Below are 12,357 nucleotides of genomic sequence, written 5' to 3' on the forward strand. Positions count from 1 at the left end.
GATTGAAGGAGAGCAGATGGGAGGCCTTTATGTAAGCCATTATATTTGTCTAGACTATTTATGCAGCATGTATCTCAACAGGTGTAGTTTAAAGCAGGGGCGTAGCCAGACAACAGATTTTGGGTGGGCCTAGGCAAGAAGTGGGTGGGCACCAAGTGTTCTCCCCCCTCCCCCCCCCCCACCAAAAATATATCTCAGTTGGCAGGAAAATGCTTCTTTCCACCATGGCAGTCTGCAGCAGGTATACGCTGAAAACTGAGTATCATGGAGAGTAGCGTTTTCGTTACCATCAGAGGGAAGTCTTCAGCTGGCAGAGCTTGAGATCCCCACCAGCTACCGCTAAATGTGTGCTATTGTTGGGTGGGCCTGAGCTCTAAGTGGGTGGGCCCCGGCCCACCTGTGTCTACTCCACTGGTTTAAAGAGTGTATTTTTTTGTTTACAGCTATCTTTGACTGTTCCTTTAAGGTCATCAATATTCATCTAGCAGTACCCCCAAGGTTTCTCAGTAGTGGTGATGGCCAATAGTCAAACTCAAGGACAGAACAGTAGACAATGGTGGCTTAATCCACAATGATTTAGTTTTCTTCAAGTTTAAAGCCAGAGTGTTGCCTCCATCTATTAACCAATTACAGAAGAACTTGACCAATCATTTCACAAATATCCTTATGCTGCCTAACTGGTAATAAATCCTGGATATTATCAGTGTAAATCAAGTATTGCAGCTTTTGCTCATGTAAGAGATGAGTGAAAGGTAATAGTTATTAAATAGCTGTGATATAATGCAGACCCTGGAGAAGTACTGTACTTCAAAGTCTTCCACGTGGATTTATTACCAGTCAAAGCTACCTTGAATTCCCACAGTTGTTCAAATGAGTGAAACAAGTGTAGTACACAACCTCCCTGTCTTGATTTTTTTCAACTGGACTAGCAAGGTACTATGGGCAATTGTGTCAAATGCTGCTATAGCATCAAATGTAAGTACCACCATCTGGCTCCTTTGGTCTAATTCCAATCTTACAGTATGTAGTGCAGATATTAGTAATGTTTAAGCTGCCTCAAGGTACGTTTCTCCATAATCTCAGCGAAGTCAAATTTGAAATCTTCATTTGGCTTTTTCAGACTTGACATGTGACTGTCCTTTTCAGAGAATCCAGAGCTGCTGATTACAATAAGCTGTTCACTGTTGACAAGAAATAGGGCTACGCAACTCCTCCAGTTTGGCAACTATGCTAATAGGACAGGAATCCAAGGCCCAGCCTTTGTTTTACAGCTGTCAGTGCCTATGAAACTTTTTTCCACATAATCAGGTGGAATGTGTATGCGTCGTTTAACTCTTCTTCACCAATACTACCCCCATACATGATGGTTTGCATTACACCTTTTCCTTTGTTAGAAATTATGATTTACCTCTTCAACAGCTGAACACAGTTCCTTATGAGTATGAGACCTGTGGCCATTTTCTGCAGAAAACCCTTTTGATTGATTTGCAGCCTTAACTAACGTGGCCAATAGAACCTTCCACTTTTGTGCTTGAACTAAGTTTTAGCTTGTGAGATCTTTTTAATACTCAGCACTTATTTCATCTATAGGATGGTGTGAGTTTCTGTTTTACCCTTCTAAGACACTTTCTGTGGCATGATTTCATTGATATATCACCCATGCCTGGCGCGTATGCTGAGATGGTACAGTTATAGACTTATTATGGTGCCACCTCATTTAACAATTACTCCAATGAGGAATTCCATGTTTATTTGTTCTCACTGGGACATGTGAAGTGAACAAATCCTTCTCTCACCACTTCTCACCTTTCTGGATCAAAAGGTGGACAAAAAACTTGAGTAATACTTTCCTTGGCTGTGGGAAGCAAAAAGACACCCATCAAAGAAAAGTCAATATTCTTACCTTCCATCTTTTTGTTGGGGAGCAAACTCAATTGTCTGGATTGGTATAGCAGGACTTGGGGAAAGGAAATTAGCAGATGAGCCCAAATTTCACCTTTATGTTAAACTTTTAATTCTTACAGTTGATACAGTTTGTTCTTAATTTTCCTTTCCTGTCAGAAATGGTATCCGCGTCTCATAAGATTTAAGGACAGTGTGCTGACAGGCTTAAGTTAAGTGCTGGTCATAGCGTTTAACTTAATCCTTATATTGAATGCTGCTGTCAGTATACATAGTGATCCTGAATATACTTTATTAAAACAATAAATAATGTGGTCACACAAAACTGACATGGCCATGTCTTGGCATATGGCTGTATCAAGGGTAAAAAATTCAGAAGACCGTTTTTGATTGGTTTCTAAACAGTTACATCATCTGTCGGAAAAATTATAAATGCATACGTTAATAGATATCATTAGAGTGGTGGTGTAGGTTAGAAGTAGCTGGGTTTAGCTAGCATGATGGATCTCTGAGAAAATGTGTCAAGGTCACATAGGAAAAAATGATTAGGTTAGTACAGGGTTGGCACAAAAAGAAAAGTGGCAACAAAAGTGGGGAAAGAAACCATTACTCTGTGAAATGTAGTCAGTTGAACACAGGCATTTTTGAAAAATGTGTGATTGGTTAGTAAAGGGTCATAGATTTGATATACTGCCTTTTTGTGGGTACAGTCAAAGTGATTTACATATACTATTTGCAGGTACTTATCACAGTATGGTCCCATGTTAACATAATGTATCCCCTTTGAAAATGACAGGTACGCTGCTAATGCAATTTTTAAATTTTTTATGTTTCAACAAGAACATAAAGTGATAGTGTACAGTTCTAAACCAAAACTGTATATAAATAATCGCTTCTGCATTGAGCCTGCCATGAGTGGGAAAGCGCGGGGTACAAATGTAACAAAAAAAATAAATAAATAAAAGTGTACTGAAAAATCACTTATCTTTTAGTGCACTTCGTGTCAATGTTTCTTTCACAATACTGTCTTATAAGAGTTCTTTCCTTTATAAACTCTCTTCTGCTGCCTTTTCTTGTTTCAACAAGATTGCCTGACCACAGGGTTTCGTCTGAAGCGACTGTAGCAAGTACTCAAGTGGCACCTCAGAACTCAAGCATTCCTCAGAATGTTCAAGTTTTGAGGTCTTCTGTATGCATATTCTTCATTACCTCTTGTGGGGAAGACTTTGCTAAAACTCAAGTAGGATCAGGGAACCATGATACTTATAGTTTTTTTCTGCCTAAGAAGAGAGGTGTGGTAGCCGTGTTAGTCCACTCTTAAAGGTTATCAATAGAAATCAAACAAAATAAAACATGGAAAAGAAAATAAGATGATACCTTTTTTATTGGACATAACTTAATACATTTCTTGATTAGCTTTCGAAGGTTGCCCTTCTTTGTCTACTTCTGGAACCTGTGAAGACTGGAATGGTTTCCAACCCTCATCACTGAGAATGAGGGGTCTCTCTTGCCTCCTAACTTCCAGTCCCTAGCCCTCATGGCTTGGATGTTGAAAGCATAGATTTTACATTCATCCAACTCCATAAAGGGCATTCATCCAACTCCATAAAGGTGTGTCCCATATCCTGCTTGCTTCTGGGAAATATTCCACTAAGAGGTCATACAATTTCAGAGGTTTGCCATCTGCTGTGAGGGCAAGGCCTTAGATCCCTTTTCTTGCCCTACACAAAAACTGCTTGAATACCTTATACACCTTTCTGAGTCTCACCTTGAGATCAACTCTGTAAGGATCCACCCCAGTGCAATTGGTGCTTACTTATCACTGTGTGGAAGGAAAGCCCATCCCTGTACAGCCTCTAGTTTGATTGATGAGAGGTTTGTTATAGACCAAGTCCCCATCAAAACTCCCACTGTCATGGGACCTCAACATCATCCTCACCCAGCTGATGAAAGTTCCTTTTGAGCAACTAGACACCTGTCATCTGAAATTCTTGACCTGGAATTTTCTGTTTCTATTGGTGTCACTTCAGTACACAGAGTTAGTGAGCTTCAGGCCCTAGAAGCTAATCCAACTTACACAGCGTTTCATTATAACAGAGTGGTTCTTTTCACTCATCCTGAGTTCTTTCTGAAGGTGGCGTTGGCAGAACAATTGACTGGTTAAAGTGGAAATCCAACATTTTTCCCAAAGCCTCATGCCCATCCTGGCAAAAGGAAACTGCAGACTTTGGACTTCAAGTGAGCCTTAGCATTCTCTCTGGAGCAGACTAAAGCCCATTGATAGTCCATCCAAATTTTTGTTTATTTTGACTCAATCAGGATGGGGGAAGCTATTGGTAAGTGCACTTTATCCAACTGGCTAGCAGATTGCATCTCCTTTACTAATGCCCAGGCTGACAGCTTATAATGTCAGAGCCATGGCTGTGTTTGTGCCCACTTGAAGTCAGGCGCCATTGAGGAGACTTGCAAGGCTGCAATGTGGTTTCGGTCCACACATTCATATCTCACTGCTGTCTTGTACAAGATTCTTGACAACTCAGTTGGTTTGGTCAGACAGTTCTGTAGAATTTGGAGTCTAGAATCCAACTCCACCCACCTAGGCCCATGTTTGTTCTGTTCAGGCTGCATCTATACCACAACTATGTATATAAGTTCATTGGTTTCTGATTGGCTTTGCCTGTTGCAAGTCCCTATTGACTGTTTGTTGTTTCCAGTGAGCCTGGTAGCTAGGGATTCTCAAATGTGGTATGCAGTGTCCTGCTTGTCTTCTTAGAAGGCAAAGTTACTCACCTGTAACAAATGTTCTCTGAGGACAGCAGGACACACATTGCCACATACTTTTCCACCTCCCCTAGGAGTTGAATCCCTTATGCTTTTTTATTGTACTGCTGGTCCTGCTTGTTCATTTCGAACAGGAAAGCACCCGCGCGTGCGTGGTGCAGCGCTTTTAAAGCTTCCAGAATGCTGAGTCGCATCTGTGCCGGGCTCTGTCAGATGATGTCACTGAAAGGTGTGTCCTGCTATCTTTAAAGAACATCTGTTTCAGGCGATTTTAACTTCACTTTACTGTATTTGACAGGTATCCACTAAACCCTTGATCTTCTCTCCCAGTTCTTGAGGGATGCTTTTTAATTTAGTCTGATAGTAAAACCTATAATTCATTTCTCATCATTATCATTGTGTAGATTATTCAAGGGGATTCACTAACCTCTTGTTGACCCTCTGGTCCCTTAATGTTTCACAATGGCCTGGCCTCTCTTCTTCCTAGCTTTAGATAGACTAGTAACACAAACTACAATGTTTCCTCTTAGAACTACCTCCAATGCTTCCCACCGCAGTGTGAATGAATACTCTGTAGGGGAATAATATGCATTGAACTTATCTGTTTTACCCATCAGCTCCTTGAGTTCAGCTTTTCCTGGCAAAAAGTTATTTTTATTCTCCAAAGGGCATTAGAGGAAGTTTTCTCTTGTAAGTCAGTGACTGTTGAGATAACACTATAATCAGAGATAATAGATGGGAGGATATCATTTGAATTTTCCCACATAGAAAGTAGAGGCACACACTGAAAGATCTCACTTCTGCTATAAGAATTGAACCTAGGGGAAAAATATAGTTTCATCAACTAGGATTAATGTGCTGCCAGACACTTTAAATATGTGTCCAGTAGTTAAAGTATCTGAATGGAGGGATTTGCATGAGGTGGAGGGACTGGATCTAGTCAAGATAGCATTTGGACTAATACTCCAATCACCCCCTATTAACAGTGTGCTAGATGTAATATCGTAAGAACATAAGAGTTGCCCTACTGGGTCCAGACCAACTGGCAGAATCCCAAAAAGTAGCAATAGAGAGACATTATGATATTCTTTGTTTTATTCTGTATTCCTTTCCTAATAATTCTTAACATTCTGTTTATTTTTGTGTCTGTCCTTCCTCATTGGAATAAACCAAAAAACATAAAGTTGAGAAGCAATTTTGATTAAAAAAATATCTCAAAACATTCAAACCATACTTCCTAAGCATAAATACATAGAGGGCAATTTTTTAATGAATCACTTATATAATAAGGTTATAGAAGGTTGCAAGTGATGTGACCACATCACACCATTTTTGCAACAGGTTCATTGGCTACCAGTACAATACAGGGCTCAATTTAAAACTCTATGTCTGGTCTTCAAGGCCCTGAAAGGGAATGGCCCCGAGTACCTGAAGAATAGAATGATTCTCCACACACCACTAAGGACACTAAGGTCCTCCCAAGGACTATCACTAACCACACCCTCTCCATAAGACATTACACGATGTGATACCCGCAAGCGAACCTTCTCCGGAGTAGCCCCCACACTCTGGAATGCACTGCCTGAAAGGCTCCGCTTAACACAAGACTATCTCTACTTCAGGCAGCAGGTGAAAGCTTGGCTCTTCAACCAGGCCTTCGATGGAAGAAGTAACTGATTTGTTAGTCTCACTCACACATACAAGGCGTGACATGGGCTGCACATACTGCAACAGGACATGTTTAACCACTCCTACCCTAGCTGAGATAATATTTAACCATCTCTCTGACCTCGTTTCCAACTTTCTTTAAATCAGTCACCTTACCTTCTAACTCTTCTTACTCTCTTACCTATCTATGTGTTACATCTTTGCTTTACCCTTCACTATCAATGTTCTATTATGTATTGTGTTGACATTGTAAGTAGTATACCATGCCATACTTTGTATTGTTATTTGAATATTTTTACTGCTGTAATTGCGTAATGCTCATATTTGTTGTATTCTTACTGTACACCGCTTTGAGTGAATTCCTTCAAAAAGGCGGTAAATACATTCTAATAAATAAAGGGGTAAAACTACAAATAAAAACATAAAAATAATAAATAACATCATCTCAAGTTATGTACATATATGTATATATATCTTCTCAAATATATAAAAAGTCATAACAGCAAATGATAAAATAAAGTACAATAAATGCATTACATGGTGAATGTGTAATGCATTTATTGTATTTTTATGTTTTTATTTGTAGTTTTACCCCTGACGCAGCCTGAGGGCGAAACATGGCCATGTCGGGTACTGTTTTTATCTTGGTTTGAATACATTATTTCTTTGTTTTTTATATATGTGTATCGGTCTACTTTTTATAATAGCTTTTTCCTTGATACATTTAGATTTTGGAGACTGATCTACCCAAATAGCTGGCAGAAATCTATTTTCTTTGACCATTGTAAAGCACTTTTGAGGCAAATGCCAACCATCTTTTGCTGACTTTGGAATAAAAGCTGTGGTAAAAGTTGACCTTAGCCATTGTTCTCTCTAAACTGAGCGGGAGCCCTCCACCTACAGTGCTGCCATTCGGGGTGTCATTTCATTATCACATTTTCAATAGCGAGAGGCAGGTAAGCTCTGTAGGAACCCAGGGAACCTGCCTGTCCCTAGTGACTAACACAATACTGACCATCCCTCTTCGGTAGCAATGCAGTTGGATGATTCCCACTCAGTTTAGAGGGAACAGTGGCCTTAGCATGCATTTACACGGGTTTTTCTTGCAAGCTAAGGTCATTTTTACTGCTGCTGGAAATTGGCTGATTTTCTATTCATGCGCTAATGTTGCCATTAAAAAAGGTATACCACAGGAGCACTTACCAGTACCTACTTTGTAGACAGTATGGGCTCCTGCAGTAATCCTTCACTAATCAATGTGTGATAACGTAGACGTGCAAGCTGATTAGTGCTAGAATGCCCACTCACCGCCCCCCAGACAGGCCCCCCCCTCCATGCAGAAATAAAATATATTTTTAGCGAGCGGGTTGCATACAGTGATTGGGAACTTACCACAGAACATTTGAGCATATCCCAGAGTAAGCCTTTTCAAGCTGTGGTAAGCACTTTCTAACGCTTACCCCACAGCTTTATAAAAGGACCCCTTTGATTCTCTCCTCCTTGACTCTCCGGTACATAATTGGCATTCCGTATTATGAGCAACCCTTGATGAGTGGCCCCTTATAAGTAGGTTTCTTGCCCATGGAGAGGTCAGCAGTCATGATTTCATTTGTGGTGGGAAGGGCAGAAAATCTGTGCCGGAAAACATGAACTATTGGTTGGGGGGACACCTTTTATTTACTTGGTGCAGGCCTATATAACTTGAAATCATTGAGTGCTTGATGTGGTCTTGAATGGGTTTGTAATAGGGTTTGCTGCTCTAATTTCCAAGACCTCTGTAGCATCCCCTTGAAGGTTAGCTGCCAAAAGAGCTGCAGTTGTGTCTATCCTGTGGATACTGCTTTTATTGGGAGTGGTTATTCAGTTCTTGTTGAGGAGCAGCACCTGGCTTGATAGTCCTTTTACTTTGTGGTGCCCAAGAAGGGTAGGTGCTTTCAGCCTGACCTCAGTGTCATGAGAGTCAGTTCCTCACAAAAAGTTCCTCATTTCTGGATGGATATTTTGGTGATAGGACTTCCCCTTTCTGAATGCCACTTTGATCTCTACATATATCAGAGACCCATTTTCACATTCTAGTCAAGAAACACCAAAGGTTTTTCCGGTTATTCATGCTTGGAAAACACTCTCAGTTTAAAGGTCTTCTCTTTGCCTTATGATCTCACCATTTCTGCAAGAAATTGCATGAATAATAAAACTCTTGCATTCCTTACAGGGTGTAAAACAACAATAATAACCAATATCTGTACATGTTATTTACTTAGCATAAAATTATCCTTCTTCAAATTCTGGTCTAACCCCATTCCTCATTAGTTGGCCAGCATCCCTTAGTAGTGCAAGTCAATAACCGACATCAAATTCCTCTATTGAGTAAATCTCAAGATCCGCATATTCAGAGTCCATGTCCAATCCTTTTATCAGTCAGGCTCATTAGTATGAATGAAAGAATGCTTTCAGTTTTTAGTAAGTAGGCATTCACAGCCCACTTCTAACATAATTCAACATAGCTTAGTCAACCTGGAACAATTTTGCATTGGTTAGCCAAGATATTGACAAGCAATAACCCCAGTGACAAGAAGAGAAAAAAAATAACACGAAAAGATGTCAACAGTAACTCAAGAAAGGCTGCTTGAAAAAAAATTGCATTTTGTTGTCTCCAAAAGTACAGCAAAGTGCAATTCTCACAAGATTTTACCATAAATAGGTGTAATGCAGGATGTAGTGTGCCAGTGAATGGTCTCCTGGATTATTTTGCTTATGGCGCAATGAATAAGCAGGCAGTTTCTTTGAAACTGCAGTGTATGACTAAGGGTAATGCATTTGATATACCACCGTTCTGTGGTACAACTAAAGTGGTTTAGATGTTATATGCAAGTACTTTCTCTGTCCCTAGTGAGCTCACAATCTTAAGTTTTGTACTTTGGACAATGGAGGGTTAAGTGACTTGCTCAGGGTCAGAAGGAGCTGCAGTGGGAATCAAACCCATATGTATCTGTAAACATTCCTTTGGGGACTCTGGCCCAGAACTATTTAAGACTGTAACAGGCATGTTCAAGATCTTAAATACAACCCAGCTCTGAACTGGGAGCCACTATAATAATTCTAAATGTGGCATTGTGCTCTCAAGAGAACTGAAGTCTTCCCGTGATCTGTGCTGCTGCACTCTGAGTTGCAAGTGCCTCAGATCTTTTCTTAGGGAGATATGTTTAACTCATTTTAGTAATCTGTGTATGATGTAACTGTGGCATGTATCAATGTTGCAAGGTCATAGATGTTAAAATAGGAATTAAGCTTCCAAATCATATGCAGGGGCAGGCCTGTAAGGCACGCATGGACATATGCAGAGAGACTAATTATTGGGCTTCATTTGCATAAATCAGGGGCTGAAAAGCAGGGTCATGTGCAAAAGAAACCAAATACACAACCAGTCACTCAGTCCTAGAGCTGACCCTAGTCTTATGTCTGGTCACTTTTTAAAATATGAGCGCATATTCAGATTTGCTTCTAAGTGAAAACCCAGATTTTCGTGCTTTTGAAAACACTTATTTCAAAAATGTTTAATGGTCCTAGGACAGGAAATGGCTTTAAAAATTCATGGAAAGCCTGTATTTTCTCATAACGTGGCAACTCCTTTCTACAGTGCTGTAGTGTAACATTCATGTTGGCCAGGTTGTTCTGTAAATTAAACATTGACAGCTACCCTGAGGGAAGCAGCCAATGTATTTATGATGATGTGCTGATTACACAAAATACACTGCAAGCAGAAAACAGCTGCAGAGAACAAACCTCTTAAAAAGAATACAATTACAAATAGCACCCTCAGTATTTCTAGTAGCAAGTGTGAAATTCAGCATGCTAATGTAGGCTACCTGTTCTACTTGGTAGGAAAAGAAAATCTTAAGGAGATTTAAATTGCTGTATTCCAGTGCACATGTGGTGGCCATATAGAAATGCTAAGAACTAATGTTTTAAGTCAGAGTACTGATACCTACCTTTGGGTGCACAAGATGGCGTTTGTCCTATAGATTATATTTTCATTTCTTTTTGGCATTGCCCGTTCAAGATATTTTAAGGAAAGCTTGTTATGAACAAGTGTTATGTAAAGTGTTCCAGACTAAGAATTTGATAGTTTGATAGCTGCATCGAAATGCAAGTACAGTATAAGAATACCACTAATAGGTAGCATGGCTGTATTTGAAATGTATGGTGCCTTGTGAGTGTATTTTACCCCATGCCACCACTTCTGTATTTATTTATTTATTTATTTGTTGCATTTGTACACCACATTTTCCCACCTATTTGCATGCTCAATGTGGCTTACATAGTACCGTCAGAGGCGTTTGCCCAGTCAGTGGATAACATAGAAACATAGTAGATGACGGCAGAAAAAGACCTGCATGGTCCATCCAGTCTGCCCAACAAGATAAACTCATGTGTATACCTTACCTTGATTTGTACCTGCCTTTTTCAGGGCACAGCCCGTACAAGTCTGCCCAGCAGTATTTCCCACCTCCTAACCACCAGTCCCGCCTCCCATCACCGGCTCTGGCACGGACCTTATAAGTCTGCCCTCCACTATCCTTGCCTCCCAACCACCAACCTCTCTTCCCCCACCTGCTCCGCCACCCAATTTCGGCTAAGCTTCTGAGGATCCATTCCTGCTGCACAGCATTCCTTTATGCACATCCCACGCATGTTTGAATTCCATTACCGTTTTCATCTCCACCACCTCCCACGGGAGGGCATTCCAAGCATCCACCACCCTCTCCGTGAAGAAATACTTCCTGACATCTTTTTTGAGTCTGCCCCCCTTCAATCTCATTTCATGTCCTCTCGTTCTACCGCCTTCCCATCTCCGGAAAAGATTTTTTTGCGGATTAATACCTTTCAAGTATTTGAACGTTTGTATAACAAATACAAAGTTGTATAGTGATCATATGAGGTATAAGTGGAGGGTCAGAATGGATGAAGATTGCGTGTTGTCCTGTTCGATCTTAGTCATGCTGCGTTGGTAGGTGAAGAGGGTTACATGGGGTCGTTGGGGTAGGCCTTTTTGAAGAGGTTGGTTTTTAGTGATTTCCTGAAGTTCAAGTGGTCGTGAATTGTTTTCACAGCTTTTGCACTATATTGCAGCTCTTCCACTTTTGAATTCTGTGGTGGAATTTTTGCATAGGCCAACTGAGTTTTTGGAAGAGTCTGCTAGCTACAATGATATACATATTGAAGGGAATTCATCAAAATTCAGCGCTGAAAGATATTGGCACTAAGCACTATTTTATAAAGGGCATGCATTCTTTATAGAAGCGCGCTGATTCCCACGCCTACCTTTAGGTGCCAGATTTATTTCTACTGATACCTGGTATAAATGCTGGCATCCGGGTTAGGTGTGCTTACCTGGTTTTCTATAACTACATGCATAACTTCTCGGAATGGCCATAACTCCTTTTGAGATGCACGCTATGGGAGTTAAGCACCCTGCCTTATAGAATAGTGTGCAGCTAAATGTGTGTGCACATTTTAGTGAGTGCCAATTAACATCAGTAATTGGTTGTTAGCATGCAATTATTGATGGTTAAGAGCTTGTTAGCCAGTTAATTTGCACGCATATCTTGGCAGCATGCCCAAGTTTGGGTGTGGAAATTTGGTTGACATATATAGAATCCAGGGGATTATGTTGGATGTATGTACCTGTTATATACATACTTTAAGCCAGGGCTTGATAAACCCCAGGTGCCAGATCACCATGGGAACTGAAAACTCGGACCTGGCACCTAGATTTTGCTGGCACAATGCAAGTCAGCTGGCAGCTCAGTTAGTGGTGCAGACAAACAGCGGGCTTTCTCTTTTTCTCAACGCCCAATCATACCTTTCTCTCTCCCCCCTTCCCCTATACCCAGGCCTGTGTTCACTGTAGAGAAGCAGAAGGAAAGGAGAGCAGCTGCATATCAGGCAACAGCCTCCTCTTCTGCTGCCTGGTGCTGAAAGTTATATGCAGATGGAGGAGAGAGA

General features: G+C 40.7%; 1 protein-coding gene across 2 annotated transcripts in view; it reads left to right on the forward strand.

The window, feature by feature from the left end:
- BTRC (beta-transducin repeat containing E3 ubiquitin protein ligase) overlaps positions 1-12,357 on the forward strand; it is a 417,532-nt gene that overhangs the window by 117,713 nt on the left and 287,462 nt on the right. The gene's annotated exons all lie outside the window — the stretch shown is intronic.

Source organism: Microcaecilia unicolor, chromosome 5 (genome assembly GCF_901765095.1).
Source record: "Microcaecilia unicolor chromosome 5, aMicUni1.1, whole genome shotgun sequence".
In the NCBI taxonomy this organism is placed as follows: Eukaryota; Metazoa; Chordata; class Amphibia; order Gymnophiona; family Siphonopidae; genus Microcaecilia; species Microcaecilia unicolor.